This window comes from Balaenoptera acutorostrata, chromosome 7 (genome assembly GCF_949987535.1).
Source record: "Balaenoptera acutorostrata chromosome 7, mBalAcu1.1, whole genome shotgun sequence".
Lineage (NCBI taxonomy): Eukaryota > Metazoa > Chordata > Mammalia > Artiodactyla > Balaenopteridae > Balaenoptera > Balaenoptera acutorostrata.
In genome coordinates, this window is record NC_080070.1 from 73335872 (window position 1) to 73354634 (window position 18763).

The 18763-nt window shown below is 34.9% G+C and overlaps 1 protein-coding gene and 1 pseudogene across 11 annotated transcripts in view; both read left to right on the plus strand.

The window, feature by feature from the left end:
- Window positions 1–18763, plus strand: part of HDAC9 (histone deacetylase 9) — a 572450-nt gene that overhangs the window by 72618 nt on the left and 481069 nt on the right. The gene's annotated exons all lie outside the window — the stretch shown is intronic.
- On the plus strand, window positions 14710–15538 carry LOC103011549 (casein kinase I-like; annotated as a pseudogene).

The window sequence follows — 18763 nt, forward strand, 5'->3', positions numbered from 1 at the left end:
TTGGGTTGTTTGTATTTTTGTTGTTCAGTTTAACTCTTACAAATTTATTTATTCTGGATACTAGATCCTTATCCGATTTATAATTTGTGAATATTTTCCCCCATTCTTTGTATAGATGTTATCATTTTCAGCACAAACGTTTTAATTTTAATGTAAATCTATCTTTTCTTTTTTTCCTTTGCTTGTGCTTTTGATTTTGTTATTTAAGAAACCATTGCCAGGATCCAAGGCCACAAAGATTTACTCCTGTGTTGTCTCCTAAGAGTTTTATAGTTTTAGCGGTACACTTACGTCTGTGATCAATTTTGAGTTAATTTTTTGTGTGTGGTGGAAGGTAGGGTTCCAACTTCCTTTTTTAAAAATTTTATTGGAATATAATTGCTTTATAACGTTGTGTTAGTTGCTGCTGTATAACAAAGTGCATCAGCTGTACGTATACCTATATCCACATATCTCTTTCCTCTTGCGTCTCCCTCGCACCCTCCCTACCCCACCCCTCTAGGTGGTCACAAAGCACCGAGCTGATCTCCCTGTGCTATGCGACTGCTTCCCACTAGCTATCTATTTTACGTTTAGTAGTGTATATATGTCCATGCCACTCTCTCACTTTGTCCCAGCTTACCCTTACCCTGCTGTGTCCTCAGGTCCTTTCTCTATGTCTGTGTCCCAACTTCATTTTTTTTGCATCTCGATATCTAGTTGTCCTAGCACAATTTGTTGAAAATACTGTTCTTTCTCCTTGAGCTGTCTTAACACTCTTGTCAAAGAACAGTTGACCATAAATGTAAAGCTTTGTTTTTAGACACTTAGTCCTATTTCATTGATATATACACATGTTCTATGCCAGTGTCTTGATTATTATGGTTCTGTAGTAAGTTCTAAAACCAAGAAGTGTGTCCTCCATATTGTTTTTTCTTTTCAAGAATGTTTTGGCTATTGTGAATCCCCTTCCATTTTCATATGAATTTTAAGATCAGCTTGTCAATTTCTGCAAATAAAGCAAAAGTAGGAATTTGACAGGGATTGCATTGAATCTGCGGATAAATTTGGGGAGTATTGCTATCTTAGTAATATTAAGTCATCTGATCTATGAACATGGGATGTATTTCCATTTATTTAGATCTCATTTAATTTCTTTCCAAAATGATTTATAATTTCAGTGAACAAGTGTTGCAGTTATTTTGTTTAATTTCTGCCTAAGAATTTTATTCTTTCTTGATGTGTAGGTCATTTTTATTGACCTTTTACTTCGTTTGATTGTATTTACTGATCAAAAGTTTCCCAGAGTTTCTAAATATATTATAATATGGTTTTGTACAGTTAGAAAACATATTGATGACTACAAAATAGTTTATTGCCATTTATGTGCTCCCCACTTTTGCCACCGAAAGATTTTGCCTCTTTAAAGAAAATAAAATTATATGTTCTTTTGACTTATAATTTTAAAATTAACAAAAAAGTTCAGTGTTGCTGTAACAATGCTACCATAATCTAAATATATCAGTGATTTTTTTTTTTTTTTAATAATGAGTATAATTATGTTTTTAATAAACTTCAAGTGACTAAAATATCTTTCCTAGGGATCATAGCATCATTTAAAAATAATCTTTTTTTTTTGTAGCATAATGTCTGTAGCTTTCACATATCTTTTTTCCTTATTATTCTTAGTGTTTTTATGGTCACAGAGGGTACATTACCACAGTGCCTTTTGAGGACAGAAGAGATCAGAAGAGTTTGGTTTTGACACTGATGCCAATTTAACCAAATAGGTTGAATACCCAACCTCTAAATTTGAAAATATAAACTGAAAAGTGTATAGTGTAGTGTGAGAATGTAGTGTGCAAAGTATATCTAACTTTTCTTATATTTGTCTTTGATGTACCTAATTAACAAAGTAAGAGAGCCTTACTCCTGGGAGGCTTCTGAGGGTGTCATTGAATTTCACTTTTGGGCATTTTCAAAAATATAGGGAAAAGATAACCTAAAAAATGATTTATTCTTCTTGGACTGCATTATGGCATTACTTATATCTTGCTGTCAGTGCCATTTTAAAGTTTAGACCCTTCGATTGCTTGGATTACTAAGGTTAGCTAACAAGCTATTAGAAATGTAAACTTAAGAGAGAGTCATTTCCTAGGATGTGAGAAAGGAAACTCTTTATCACCCTCTTCTTTTTCCACCTAGATTTTTGCTCTATTTAAAGGGTTGCATGTATATTATTTTACAAGGAAATGACCATGCCAAATGTCCTTCTTATATCAATTAAAGTCAACAAATTCATCTGGGGCATTGACCTTGTGCCAGACATTGAATGAGGTACAATGTCTACACTGGCTCCTGTCTCTTCTATCACTGGGATTAATAATCCTTTTCTATAGTTTCAGTCCCACCTGAGATTCCTGTTATAAGAGAGGAAGAAATGAAGAGTTTTCTTTGTTTTCTCTGAACCTAGTACCTTGGTACATGTGTACCTGTCGTACCCTCAAGTTTCCAAGTGCTAGGCTTTCTTTCTATGAGTTCCTTGTATTCTATGTGGGTTGCCTTTTACTGGGGCCCCTACCCACTAGCAGCCTCATACCTTGCACAGATCATCCAAGTTTGTGTGGGTTCTGGAAAGGGTCTCATTTCCCTTCTGTTCCTTCCTCTCTGGGCTTACCTTTTGGTTAATTGAATGTACTTTCTTGACTTGCACTCTATAAAAACATTCATATTTGGTACCAAGTCTTCAGGCAGCAGCACAGAATACCTGTACTCCCAAACTTAGTTGTCCAAAATCTAAATTATAAATCTCCTAAGGCTTTGCTATTTTATTCTGCACTTACAAAGATTTCTATTTTTTTAAAAATCTGAACAAAACAGTATAATTTGTCCTTCAGTTAGATTGTAAATACTCTTCAGTAGTCTTCATTTCTTTAGTTAATTATTTGCCACTTTTTGATCAAAGTTAAATGGAATGTTAAGTCTAAGTGTAATCATGTGTAATCATGTGTAATCATGATAAAATCCTTCGGTTTTGGTTATAATTATTTTACAGCACTCTTCTTCAACATGAAGTAAAATGAGGACTCTATTCCTAATTAGGACTTTAGGAAAATTTTGTGCAAGAACCTAGGAATTATTTTGAATCTTAGCCCTTCTTCTTTCTTTTTTTTTTTTTTTTTTTTTTTCCACACACACACACTGTATTTTATTTTTACAAGAGATAGATAGACTGACACCAAGCATTGTACATGGATGACCACAACAAAAGCAACAATGATTGCAATTACCAAACATGAAACACACTTATACTATGTCATAATATTGACATTCAGTCCAGTAATCCTCCACTGTAACAGCTCCTTTACTTTGCAGTGAAAATTGATTTGCATATTCTTCTCCTCTGAGTCCTTGTGGGATTTTTTTTTTAATTCAGACAGAAAGTCACAAAAATTATACTCATCCTCATCAGTTCACTCAGTCCCATGTAATTAATTTCTTTTTTTTCATCTTGATCTTTTGTTAGCACTTTTATGAGTTCATCAGTTTTTCATTAGAGTTCTGAAAATGCTTATTCATTCAGTTCAGCAGTACAGTCAGTTTTTTTTTTTTAAAGAATCCTAGTTGTTTCATTCAGTTGGTCTTCCAGTCTTGCTGACCGTACCTTGAAGACATCTCTTAAATTCATCCCTTTCTATTCTGTGTTCGGTACCTTAGTTATTCAATGGTTATCTTCTTGTCTGCTTTTGTTGTTGCTGTTAGCTTTTTAGTTATTTCTCCATCCACCATCCTCTTAATATCTTGTACTCAGGAGCATTTCTTATGACCCCTATAGAAAGAATTGTTACTATTTCTGTGATTTCATAATGTATTTAAGGTGCTTATTAGCACAATACATTTCATAGAGAAAACTCTCAAAACTTTGCACCCATCAACATCCCTAATTATCTATTCGGATCGTTAAGTGTAGAATTTATCATATTCTATACCTTTTGTATATTTTCTCACCATTTCTTCCCTCAGATACCCACCCTGCTTAGATTGTAAATCTTTTGATAACAACAACTAGTTATTACTCCTCATCTTTCTATTTTGGGGGCCTGCATTGTTTAGAGGTAAGAAGACTGAGTTAAGTTTTAAGAGTAAAACTGAAAAAAAAATTGTCCATGATTATAAATTAATTAATCTGTCTTGCTTTCACATCTGTCAAATAATGGATAGTATTAACCTTGTGAGAGCTTTGTAATAAAATATTACAGTTTTCTTAAGTTTGAGGTGGTCCCTTTTTTGAGTTGCTTATTCCTCTTAGGGTTCCAAATATATATGTATTTTAAGAGAAGAATTGTATTTCTGGCTTTATTTAACAATTTGGTTTTATCTGTTTGCATAATGAGGGGAAGCTGGCACTTAGCTATCCAAGCTAAGTAAAAAATAAGTGCTCGATTCTCATGTACAAAAACAGAATCTGAGATGCCAATATTTAAAAATAATTTTTCATTCTGAATAACAATTATGTGCTCTACAATATTTGTATTCCTTCCAATTATTTTGTACCACATGCTTATGGTATTCATTGGATCTCTATTCCTAAATCTTTTGGTTTAAGGTACTAGTTTTGTACTAATATTTTGCTAATAGAATATAAAAATGCAATTCAAAGTATTCATGATTTCAATTTTATACCTTTTTCCTTGCAAGACATGCAAGTGCCATTCTTTAGAAAGTTATTTTTAAGCACATGTTTGGGCTCCACTCTTCCCTATGCTTTCCCTTATCCTTTTAAACTGTAAAATCCATGAATGTAAGAACCATGTTTTCGTTTTCTATTTTTCTCAAATGCCTAGGCCAGCATTGAGTGAATGTATTTTCATAGTATCCCATGGTTTGTTTATCATATAATTTAAAATTGAAAATCCAAATATTTTTCAAAGGGAGGAGAATTTCTGAAAGTAGTTTTTTTCTTAGCATTTTAGCATCCAAACTCTGCTTGCTCACAAGATGACTTAATCAGCACCATATCAGAGACAGCTTGCTGTGTTTACCATTGTTAGTTGGGCCAGCATATGTCCAAAACAGTTGGAATGAGAAAAACAGCATTGACTTGAAGCCAAATTAGAGAGAGGAGGAAAAAAAGAGTTCTTTAGCTATTGAACAGGACCAAATGCTTTGGACAGTTAGGGTACTTCTGTAGAGAAAAAAAAAGAACGATTCTTTTAGGGGAAAAAAAAAAAACAAAGAAACCCAAAGCTTAGTTCATATCTAAATGCACTGAAATAATTAAAACAAGTAAATTGATGTGTGATGGTAATTTTACTTGTATAAACCTTTGCAGGTAATGTTATTTTTATACATTAACCAAAAAAAAGAATCCTAAGATATTTAAATTGTGGGTAATTTTTTTTTTTTCAGTTTTACTTTTCAACTTTAGTTGGTTTTCTTCTTCCTAATTACTGGCAATTTTCTGTTACCTTATTAAGCAATGTGGGTGCCTTTGACTATCCATTACATTTCATGGGATCAGAATAATCTTTCTGATTTTTGTCAAATTGAGTACTGTATTGCTCTGTAGTAGCACTTTTGAGGAAAATGTTTATTCTTATTTTCATAAGTAATTAATAAAACAAAATGTAAATACTGTGTTCACTACACCTCACTGAGAAACAACTCTTGTAGAAAAATAAATACGTTCTTTGAAATAGAAAATGGAAAGTGTGTTTTGCTGTTTATAATGGAAGGTTTGAAAAGTTTCCATACACCACAATCAGGGAAAAGAATAATTTTGACCAAAATTGAGTTTTATATCTCAGGCAAAGCATGCCCTAGGATAATTTTTAATTAGATAAAGCTTTTCTAAAGGAGTTCCTGCTTTCCATTCTCTGTCATTTTCTTCTATTTGGTAGGCATCCCTCTCTTTCCTCCTAGGACCCCTTGCTTTCTCTATGGTCAGACCCTGCCCTGCTGCTTATTGATTTACCCAAAGAAGTCAATGAAGGCAACAGGAATTGCCTATCTAATGAGACAGACTTTCTAATAGAGACTAATATATATTCTATAGATTTGAAGGTTGGGAAAGAGTAGCCTTGGCCCTAAAACAAGCCTTGAGATCATTACTTCAGCCTCTTAGTTTTTATTTGTCTTATACATGAAGAACCCAAGGTCCATGGAAGTAGAGTGATGAAGATTAGAACCAAGGACTCAGTTTTCTTTCTGCCATGTTCTGCTTCTCTCCTTTGGCAAGATGTTGGGTATTAGCCAGTGATTGAAAGAAGATGGACTGATAGATCGATTCATTTATCTATTCTCTAAAACAACTGTGTCCCATGATTGTGAGAATCAAGTAACACCAACGCTTGGTTTTAACAATTTGATGTCACTGATGAGTTTGGTGAAAGCGTTTTCAGAGCAGCGTAGAAGGTGGGATCTAGGTTTGCACCCTGGGACCTGGAGGTGAGAGTAGACAGAGGAGGGACGCACCTTGTGCTGAGAATCAGAATCACTCAGGCCCTGAGGCTTGGTTATCAGGTCAAGTGTGTCAGGCCTGGCTTCCTCTTTGCTGAAGATGAGTTTTTCTTAGGAGGTGCCTTAGTCATTTATGCAAATGGACATCTGTTGTGCCAGCCCCACCTGCTCTCCAGACATGCCCAGAAATTTCTGAACCTTGACTTTGACTAAATCCTGCATCCTGCCAAATTTACCTTGAGAGGAATAAACCCAACTGAATGGCCTACATAAATCTTAGAGAAGCATGCCTAACGTGGCAGGTTGAACTTCCTCACTGACCTAAGGAATCACATGGGATTCTGTCTCCTTATCTCTCCCTCTACCCCAGCAGGGAGAGGAAACCTGAAAAACCACTATAAAAGTGGCTTTTCTCTTAGGATAAAGAAAATTTTCATGTGTTTTTGTTCTCTTTTGTTTCTTTTTGTTTAACCAAGGTAATATTTACTTTTTTTTTTTAATTTGAAGGATTATAGATACCAAACTGCTGAGTTAAAGCATTTAAAAAAAAACTAGAACTTAAAATTTTGTGTAATAAATGAGTTCTCAAGTTGCTGAATCTCAACTCATCTGATCTAAGTTATATTACGAATTTTGTGGAAAATAAAATGGAACCATTGGATTCAGAATGGCTTTGGTAAACTCTATGATTAGCAATATATTTCCTATAATCTTGGGTTACATTAATTTAAAATTACATTAATATCTGGAAGGACATTTGGGTAACTATTTTTTTCCATAAGTTTTTTTTTTCCTTACAATGCCTAACTAGTAGGTCTATTTTGTTTGAGGCACCACATTTCTTTAGTGGTTTGGCTGCAGATCTATCACTAGGATATAATAGCCAACCTTGTAGTAGGTATTATTGTAGCTTTGAGGTACATGTGCTGTTTCTTTAAAACCTCAAGGTTTTAAAATATTCAGTACAAACTAAATCAACCCACACATTATTGACAACAATTTTAACGTCAAATAAACACAATATCCTGTAATTTCTAAACATTCCTTTCCTAAACTCATTCAAATGTTCACATGTTGATTTCTGTAAGATGTACTGGCCTTGTGTGTGTGTGTGTGTGTAGTATGAGGAATCATATATCAACTGCTACACAGATGGGAGCAGTCTGTGTCCTTTTCTTTTTAGTAAAAGAAATTTCAATTGAACAAATATTTGTTCTAGGTCTAGCTTCTAACATGCAGAGTCTGTTATCTTTGCCTCATAGAAAAGAGATAAGTTAGAAGGAGAAGCCACCTGAATCTTTAATATGGAGTATGATACAGTGACTTTCATTTAGCGTTATTCGAAGTTAATATTTACCATGATTTTAAGTAAGCAAGATAAAAAAGTAGCACTTAAAAAAATGTTGTGTATGTGGCCTTGGAAGTTTTCACTCTAGCCTGTCTATTGCTCATTATCATCACCTGTAAAATGGGAATAATGATTGCTATATTAAATGAAAAAACTCCATGCAAAAATTGTAGCTAGTGCTCAGCATACATTCCTCACTTTAAAATGTCATCGTTCTTACTTATATTTTTGTTTTCTAGTTAACTGCTTAATGCGAAGAGCAAGCAACAAAGCCTAAAACTAATATATTAGTCCAATAAAAATACTTAGAGCTACTTTTACATGGATTTTTCCTTGTTAGCGTAATCTGCTTCCTAATTATGTTTTATTTTAGATGAAATAAACTATGGTAATTTTTAACCTTCTACATTATACCAGTAGGGTAGAGAGTAGAGAGGTAGCTTAGGCATTGGATTGTCAATGGGAGGTATCACTGTATGAGAATAAAAAGTAGATGTAGATTCTCTGCCACGAGGTTTGGCAGACTTTTTCAGTCAGGGCAGATAGTAACTATTTTAGGCTTCGCAGCCTGTACTGCCTCTGTCACACTCACTCTGCTTTTGTGGTGTGAAATCAGCCATAGACAATATATAAGTGAATGGGTGTGACTGTGTTCCAATAAAACTTTATTTGTGAGCACTGAAATTTGAATTTCATGTAATTTTCACATCACGAAAGGTTTTTCTCTAAATTTACTTTTTCACCATTTAAGAATGTGAAAATCATTCATATGTAGCAGGCAGTAAAAAAACAGGAGGCAGGCTGGAATTGGCCCGTGAGCCATAGTTTGCTTACCCCGGCTCTACACAGTTACGTTCATTTTTAATGCTTTAAATTATTTCTTATACTTTTGTTTGTACAAATTGTATATACCACTTCAAATTGTAGACTGATTATCTCAAAGCTGTGCTTAAAATATTGAGAAGCATTCTGTAATGCTGACAGTTCTCTGAATACAGCCTATTTCTATAAGCAGATACTATGAGTTCTACCAGAAATAGAAATTTTAATGACAGGCTAATTAAACAGAAGAGAAAAATTATTACATTTTCTTATGCCAAATTATGAATATCTTTAAGGCACATATACTGTCACATTGATTTCTCTTTATATATTTAAAAAAATTAGATTCTTCTGACAATTTTAGGCTCTTCTTTGAGATAGACCCTTTCACTTACCTAACAAGTTGTGCCTTAATGGCTAGTGTTCATCTTTTATAATGCACAAGGAATCATGAACCAAAAAAAACTCTGAAATAAGAAAAAGATAAACCACCACAGTCTATCCTGTCAAATCTTTCCTCATACTGTCAAAAAACAGCTGCCTCTTCCTTTTTGTTACTGCTTTCTTTCTTCAATTAAAAAAGTAATCTAAAAATTTATGAACAATGCATTCAAGTCTCATTAACAGTTTACAGTTAATATGATTCAGTATCTCTTTCTGAAACAATCCAATGTGATTTAGTTAATCAAGTACTAATAATAACTTCATTGCTAGGCAGTCTTTACCTGTGAGTTAGTGGATTTCAGATTAGAGAGTAAGATGAATTTTTAAAAATTATATAGACTCAACAGAAATTTCTGTAGCTAAAAGAAAAGGGTGAAATACTAAATTTGCAATTCCTAAATACAGAATTGTTTCTAAAGAGAGCATTGAAACACCTGAAAATTCACCAATGTGTTAAAATATGCAGAAATGTGTTCCATTACACATTTCTCTATGGTATATATTGGCTGTTACAAGCAAATGCTTTCCTTTTACCTCTAAAAAATATGTAGTATTATTTTAACAAAAAACTTTTCATTCTCGTTTACCTCAAGGCAAACTTCAAGGTGAACTGTGTAGAAATTAAATTGGATACCTGTTTTGTAGAAGTCAAGGAGAATAATAGTGGAGTGGCCAAGACCATAGACTCTGCAGCTGGTTGGTGTATGTTCTAATTCCTGTTGCACCACTAAGTAGCCTCGTGACCTTGGCCAATTTCCTCTGTGGCCTACATTTTCCTCATTGGTGAAATGAGGCTCATAATTGTGTCTACCCCGCGAGTTACCAGATAGCACAACCTTACAGTGTTGTAAAGAAGGATAAATGAGTTAACATTTCTTTTAAAGCATTCAGAACGGTGTGTGGCACGTCGTAAGTGCTATATTGGTGTTGGCTCCATAACTTAAATTAAAGCAAAACAACTCTCCAGACCAACCAACACTATGGTATTAGTCTTTGTTCTTACCCAAGTTTAGAAAGCTAAATTTGGAATCAGCGTAGGGAAGTCACATTTCATTAAAATGCTCAAGGCCTGAAAACTTCGCATAATTCCAAGCTTGCATAATTATTTTAAAACTCATATCCGAAGCACTTCTGACAAAGGATAGTGGGTAGTTCTACTTATGAACAAGAGTGGTGCCACCCTGTGGCAGTAACATAAACACGGGTGCCAATGCAGTTATCTGGCTCGATTTGAAATTATGCAATTTTAGATGATTTTTTTCTTTTTTGGCTGCGTTGGGTCTTTGTTGCTGCGCCTGGGCTTTCTCTAGTTGCGGCGAGAGGGGGCCACTCTTTGCTGCGGTACGCGGGCTTCTCACTGCGGTGGCTTCTCTTGTTGCGGAGCACGGGCTCCAGGCGCAGGCTCAGTAGTTGTGGCTTGCGGGCTCTAGAGCACAGGCTCAGTAGTTGTGGCTCACGGGCCTAGTGGCTCCGCGGCATGTGGGATCCTCCTGGACCAGGGCTCGAACCCGTGTCCCCTGCCTTGGCAGGCGGATTCTCAACCACTGTGCCACCAGGGAAGTCCCAAATTTTTATTTTTTAACATTAACTTCCACCCCCAAATTGTATGTACAAAGTGAAACTTTCTTATTTCCAAATCATACATTCCAAATTCTCATAATTCCATGAAACAGTAATGCATTTTTCTTTGAAAGAGAACTAATGTAATTTGCCCCTGATTTGAATTTAGCAAATAAAGAAATAATGCTGTTAGAACAGTGTTTTTCAGTTGAATTCCGTGGAGTCTGGATTCCTAAGGGAACAGGCCAGGGAGGAAGTGAGTGGGTGGGACATTGGCTCCTACTTAACAGTTGCACTCATGCTGGTTTTATACGTTGGGACTATTCATAAGTTTTTATTTGAAGAAAGTGTCCAGCTGTTTAAAGAAATGTTTTTGCTTTTTAAAAGTGAGTGCAATCCTGTATTAGAATGTTTTAGTGGGACTTTAAGACTTTTGTTTTGTAATAAAGATTTCCTCAGAACTTAGAAAACAACTGAGATCTGGAGAAGGGGGAAAAAAACCAAAAAGGTTGAAGTCCTAGTCCCATTGTGCAAAACTGAAGATTAGAGAGTAGAAAAGGAAAAGACATGGTTTAAATCAAAGAGGAAAATGAGAGAAGCATCATGCATGGCATTTCTGCTCTTTTTCTTTCATACCTTCCAGCAACTTTTAATATATGCTCTTGTCTTAAATATACTAAGCATTGAAGCTTTCAGAAAATATTGGAATATTTTTTAGGTTAAAGGCAATTGTTTCTTGCTGGCAGTACACAAAACCAATAAAAGCTCTTTTTTTCTCTCAAAACAGAATACAGTTACATACTTCTGCACACAAGGGTTCCTGATAGAGGAGGGGGAATATATTCTTTGAAAAAAGTCTATTTGCCAAATAAACAAATGTAATTTGTTCAAAAAAAGTGTTATTAGAGTGGGTTATCTGCTGAGAGAATCATTTATTCAACCAATATTTATTAAACTTATATTACATGTCAGGTGATGAACTAAGTTCTGGAGTTAGAGGGGAATCCCCTGTCTCACATACTAAATTTTCATAATGAGAAGGAAGTTGTGTTAGCCATTTGCAAATAGTAATAATTTAGTACTTGTCTGTAACCTAGGAAAAAATATAAGTTGTAGAGAAAAATATGGAGGAGACAGTTTGTCCCACCTTCGTCATAGTTCTTACAGAAGTCAGTTTGCTGTACATCCCAGATGATGAGTGGTATACATGGCTGAATAAGTAACATTTTTTAGATCAATACCTGTATTCCCTATTTCACAGCACTAACATTTCTCATCTACTGAATGTTTCATTTACAGGTATCATTATATCTGATTAAATTTTTGTCTCAAATTACAAAATGATATGGATTAGGTTCTTAGCTCCTATTACCTTGAAGTCACGTAAATTGGTTTGATTTTGTTCCCATACTGCAGGAAGCTCAATGAAGCTTCTGCTTGGTTCTCAAATAGTAAAGAACTAGCAGACACTGTGATACTTTAGAACTAAGTGGGTATTACAAATGAGTTGGCAGTTCATGTTGGTGTTATGGTTTGTTATGACTGCTTAATTCAAAAGCATATTTGCAGAGAGGGAATTTGAATTAAGTAAATCAAAATAGTAAGGCTTTGATTAAAAAGTTAGCTTTCTTTAGCTTAAATGTTGATATTTCAAGGCCTACTGATATTTTAGTCATTTGTGGTTATTTTTGTTTCCTGTTCAGACCCCTGGGAAATAAGAGAATAGTAAATAAAAGCTCTGATTGCTTCTTGCATTTATTTTCTTTTCATTTATGCCATGTATTAGTGCACCTTAAAGAAACTGTAAACATGTGTAACTTGAACAGAATCACTACCAGGGAGAATTGTATTGCTGGACTAATCAATTTAAGTAATTCTTGTTCTAGAAATTATTTTTTCAAGTTTGATTAATTTATTCTTTATTTCATTATGATATAAATATTAACAGTGGAAAATAAGCTAAGAATATTTATTTGTATTACTAAAGTGAAATTTGGGCAACATTGTCATCAAACTGAGGTTGTATTGCTTGTTTTTCCATTTCCCATTTTTGATGTTAGCCACATTCAAATTGAGTAATTTACTTTTTCAGAAAAAAATACGCCTTCCAAGTCTGCAATGATTCTACGCATTTCAATGAAGAGCCTTCAATAAAAGGCACTTCAATATTTTTTTTAAAATCAGTTATTGGATATTTTAGAGAAAATATTAAATAACCTTAAGACGATTTATTCTTTTCTATCAACATTTAGTAATTCTTCATTTTTCAAATTGGAGATTTGAAAAATATTCTTAGCTTATAGTTTATCAGTTCTGTTCTAGTTTTCTCATAATATAACATGGGCTAATCATTCATGAATTAGGCCTTACTGTTTAGATAATTCAGGATTGTGGCTTATTCTTGGTGATCTCTACTGAGGCAAACAGCATGATGGGTAAGTTTTATTTTACTCAGCGCTCCCTTACTGCACCTTGGTGGTTGTCACCTGTCAGCACACTGAGTTTTAAGAGATAACTTGGGGTCTGGGAAATGTGAAATGACATCTTAGGTGGAAAAATTTTTGAGATTGCTTTTTTCAAATACTTAATCACTTTTGCCAGAAACTCATTTACTTATCAATAAACAGTCAATGTTTACCTGGATTCAGACAGTCAAAAAGAACTAATAAGTAACTGTTTTAGGATTTTAATTGGATATGTACATATGTGTTTCTAATTTTATTACCATATGATTCATCACTATCACTCATTCATTTATTCCTTCATTCATTTCAGGTATGCACTGAGGCATTACTATGATTTTATGCTGTGCCAGGCACTGAAAATGTGGTCCCTCTTCTCAAGGAGCTTAGAATAATGGTGAAGGGAGTCAATTAAACAAATACTATGAAAATGAATTGAAAAATTTAATGAGAAAATACAATAAGATACAAAAAGACATCCTACATCAAATCATTTTTAGCTAAGACACGAAGGATAAGTAAGAATCAGTACAGAAAAATGGGGTGGGATTGGAATTTAGAAAGAGATAATGTATATGAGAAATCTCTGAGATTTCGGAGAGCATGGTGTGTTTACGGACTGAAAAGAAGATCGGTGTGATTCAAATGAAGGGAGGAGAGTAGGGGGTGTTGAAGCTGCAAACATGGGCAGAAAGCACATCATAGAGGGATAGGCCATCATGTTAAAGATTGGGGTTCCACTGATGGGTGTTACCCAGGAAAGTGACAGAGGGCTGCTTTAGTAAAATAGGCAGTGGTAGTGGAGAGAGCTTGATGAATTCAAAAAATATTTAAGAGTAGAAAAGATTGTTTATGTTGATTGGGTATGGATAATAAAGGGAAAGAGGAGTCAAATATCACTTTCATGTTCTCCTCTGGGTGCACAAACTGAGACCAGAGGTACTGGAGAAAGAGCAGAGTAAGACAGGTAAATGAAGAGTACCAGTACTACTTATACATATCGGTGGCAAGTTTAGAATAGATGTTTAGTCTGGAGACAGAATTGTGACCATAGAGGAAGCAAATAAAGTCCTGGGAATGGAAAATATCACCATTGAGAGTCCTGGAGGGAAAATAGAAGAGGGCCCAGGTGGGATTCTAGAGCACCAACATCATTGCCCTTAATGCGTCATGTTTTCTACATTGGTTTATGGCTTGATGTGCATCAACACATGAGTTCCTTGAAGGCAGTTCCTTCTCTTGTTGACTAAAAACTGTTTTGGCAATTAATATGGCTTTACAAATATTTGCTGAATAAAGGTGTAAATGAAAAGTGATATGTCAACCTATGATACTTTAAAAACAGTGATATCAATGTTATTTTAGATACACACAGCCCTAAACAGTCTAATACTTTCTTTAGATAGTATTAATTATATTATACTTAAGAATTTATGCTGCAATGTAGTTATTGAGGCAAAGAGCTAGAGGAACAAAATACAAACAGCATGCTGTGATATAACAAATAAGATATAATGGGTAAAAGTGTAAATAAAATTACAAAATTGGATTTCTTTTGTTCCAAATCAGTGTTAAAAGAAAGGGAGTGAGAGGTGATAACAGGATTTCAGAAAAGGAAATATCAAGGTGGTTTAAATGAATGTAAATCAATTCCATGGAGTTGAAGGAAGAAGAACATTTAAGTTCTGTTTCTTTCCCAAAGCCCATGGATTCTACCTGAAGAACTCTTTCTTCAGGATCAACGTAACCAATGATGAGGAAGTGGCAGTGAAGCTAGAATCACAAAAGCTAGGTATCCCCCGTTGCTGTACCAGAGCAAACTTTAAGATTCTTCATGGTGGGATTGACATCCCACACATAAAGGTGTATCAATAAGACAAAGACTGTAAGTGATACTTATGGATCTTCTTCCATCCATTCTCCAAGACCTCTCCAGTTTCTGTTCAAGAAGGCTCACAGTGAAAACTGTACTTGCGTTAGCTGACCAGATCATCAGTAGAATTGCGTATGTGCATATGAAGAGTTTAAGACACAGTAAACCAGATAACTTCCTAATTGGTAGTGGGTGTCACTGTTATTATTCCATATTGATTTTGGTTTGGCCAGAAAGTACAGAAATGACAGGACAAGGCAGTACATACTATACAGAGCGGGTAATAATCTCTCTGACACTACCTGTCAAACCAGCATAAGTGAACATCTTGGTATTGAGCAGAGTTTCATAGATGACGTGGTATCATTAGGATACATGTACACATATGTTAATAGAACCAGCCTGTCCTGGCGAAGGCTGCAAAAAAGAAACAAGTAGGAAAAGATTAGTGAAAGATGTCTATTCCTGATGAAGTTTCATATAAACTCCTGCAGAGTTTCCCATGTACTTAAACTATTATTAAAGGCTATACTTTGAAAAAGTCTGGATTACATGTATCCGAGACAGCTATTCCACATTCTTTTTTTTTAAATTAATTTTTATTGGAGTATAGTTGCTTTACACTTTTGTGTTAGTTTCTGTTGTACAGCAAAGTGAATCGGCTATACGTATACATATATCCCCTCTTTTGGGATTTCCTTCCCATTTAAGTCACCACAGAGCACTGAGTAGAGTTCCCTGAGCTATACAGTAGGTTCTCATTAGTTATCTATTTTATACATAGTATCAACAGTATATAATGTCAATCGCTTTCTCCCAGTTCATCCCACCACCACCCCTTTCTCGCCATTGGTGTCCATATGTTTGTTCTCTACGTGTGTGTCTCTATTTCTGTTGTGCAGATAAGATCATCTATACCATCTTTCTAGATTCCACATACATGTGTTAATATACGATATTTGTTTTTCTCTTTTTGACTTAACTTCACTCTGTATGACAGTCTCTAGGTCCATCCACGTCTCTACAAATGATCCAATTTCGTTCCTTTTTGTGGCTGAGTAATATATTCCATTGTATATATGTACCACATCTTCTTTATCCGTTCCTCTGTTGATGGACACTTAGGTTGCTTCCATGTCCTGGCTATTGTAAATAGTGCTGCAGTGAACATTGGGGTGCATGTATCTTTTGAATTATGGTTTTCTCTGGGTATATGCCCAGTAGTGGGATTGCTGGGTCACATGGCAATTCTATTTTCAGATTTTTAAGGAAAAAAAACTCCTCTATACTGTTCTCCATGTCCACATTCTTTTCTGAACCCTGAACTAATGACAGGCCCACATATTTGACAGGATGATGTTAAAGCACAAAACAGCACAACAGGCAGCCTTTTCCCATGGGCGGAGTCTGCAGGCCCAAAGATTTCTGTGCAGGAAAGGAGGAACAAAAGAAGCTGAGCAGATGATCAGAGCAACATTTGTTTCTCCCAGATCTGGAAATTGTTATTCATACGTCCACCTGCCAGTGGTGTGGTCAACTATTTCTTGGTGTAAGAACTTGTTTTCCATGTAAACTGGCCCTGGGCAGCACGGGTGATGCTGTATCCTGAATATTATTGTAGCTGCTGTAATTGTGAATATTAACTGAGATAGTTAAACATGGTTCCATTTTTTGTCACATGTCTTCAGGTTTCAACTTTTAACTGAATTGACACATACAAATTGGTGGCGAGATTGTGCCTGTGCCTTTTTCCTGTGTGTGAAAGCCTGTGCTTTACACTGCACTGCTTCGGGATCTCATTCAGAGGAACAGCGTGAACAGTCTTTAACCATTGTTGTGATAGTTGTAAATGGTCAAAATTTGCATTCTTAGAATTTTTCCATCCATGAGGTTTGCGAGTTATTCACTTAAAACACTCTTAAAATGGATGGTTTCTTGTTTGTAACCCAGCTGATAAAGAAGCAACCAAAGATTCCTGTTTTTGAACATATGAAAATTCTCCCTACGTACCTGAGCTATAAATAATAGCATCTAAAGTGAAAAATTAAGAAACATGCCATGACTACTTAGAGTATCCTTAGTACTTTGATTTAACTCTTTAATGGTCTGGGTATTTAAAAAAACATATTTATCAAAGAAATTTAGTTACAGCTGAACAGGTGTATATGTTGCTGAAATAAATGTAGTTATCATAAGCATCTATATGAGCTGAGATTTTTATTTTGAAATGGGAGCTTTTTTGTTTCCATGTTTCTTAAAGTAAAAACTATTTCTAAAAAATTGCATGAGTTGATAAGTCCTAAGTAGAGGAAGGAATAACTATCAAAGAGTAAGTAAGAAAAGACACTGAGGAAAGAACGAGCAGAACTTTGTAAAGTGATAATAAGACTAAATATATGTGGAAATGTTCTGACTGGGTATTTGCTATTAGAATAACAATAAACATGTAGTATACATATATATGTCACATGTATTAGAAATCTCAGACAAATAGGGTGAGTCCAAATAAAGTTATGAGATCTGTTAAGAAAACAGGATTTGTTTATAAGTAATGCTAATGCTACTGTTATCGTCAGCTTTCTTCTAACTTATGTATCACTGGCCACCTGTTCTAAGTAATTTGTAAGGAATTTGCATGTTCCTAGACAAGAAATGTTGTTAATAGTGATGATTCCATTTCCTCACTGTTAAAATTGGTTGTTAATTTTTCCTTGTTAGTTGATTATTTCTAATTATGATAATACAGCAGCTGTGGACAATGCCCTTTCTTCCACATTCTGTGATGTGTAAGTGACTGTAACTTGTTGAAACTCAGCCCTGGTATTGTGTTACTATTATTGCTCCTGGGGAGGCTTATTAGCCTGTCACAGAAGATGGAAGAAAAATCCATCATTCTTTTTGGAATACGATGAGCCTTTGTCACCCACAATGCAATTAATTTTAAAAATAGAAAGAATGGCTGTGATATGATTATGATTAACCAGAGATGAGCTATTGTCCAAGTAACAGGAACTAATCCAGCAGGCCAGAGATGACCTACACAGAACCATCAGTTTGCTGATTGCCATTTCTCTCTGGGTTTGATGAAATATTCATGCCTTCGCTCTCCTCTCTGCAAGCACTATTGATTTCTTGTGTAAACGCTGCTATATTTAGTCTAGACAAATGGAATGTGGATTGCTGCTGAATAAATTGGATGAAAGACTGGGATCTTGCCTGCCTCTTTCTCTCAGTCTTGGGCAATTATTTATAATCAAGAGCAGTTTTTGTAAGTTGAGGGTGATTTTTCACAATTTAGTGATTAGTCTCTGAACAAAGGCAAGCAGTTAGACACAATCATTTCTGTTGGGATAGCAGGTTAAGAAGTCAAATTACCCTTTGAGGCTTACACTAGCTGTTTTGGAGAGTTCTGGGGCTCTTTTTTCCTTATCTCTTTTGGGTTTTTTTTTTTTTTTTTGGTGGGGGGGTTGACGGTTATAGTTTATGGATAATAAGAATGCCAGCAACAAGAGACCCCAGGGTCTCTTGAAATTTTACATTTTGCCTTTATAGGGTTAAATTTGTTTATTGAGATGTCCATGTAAAAACTGAGGCTTTAGTTTGGCCTTTTTAATGTAAAAGTGAAATATATGCTTAACAGCCACTGCTTTTGGTTGGAATAACGCCAACTCTATAAATTAATGCTCAAAATCTCACGTTACTCCAGAGCCTTAATTGAAAGTTCTACACTGGACCTTCTGACCAAGAGATCTTACAGGCCATCTTCCTCACTTAGTTCCAAACTTGTCACAATTATTATTTTTCCTTTTGTAAATA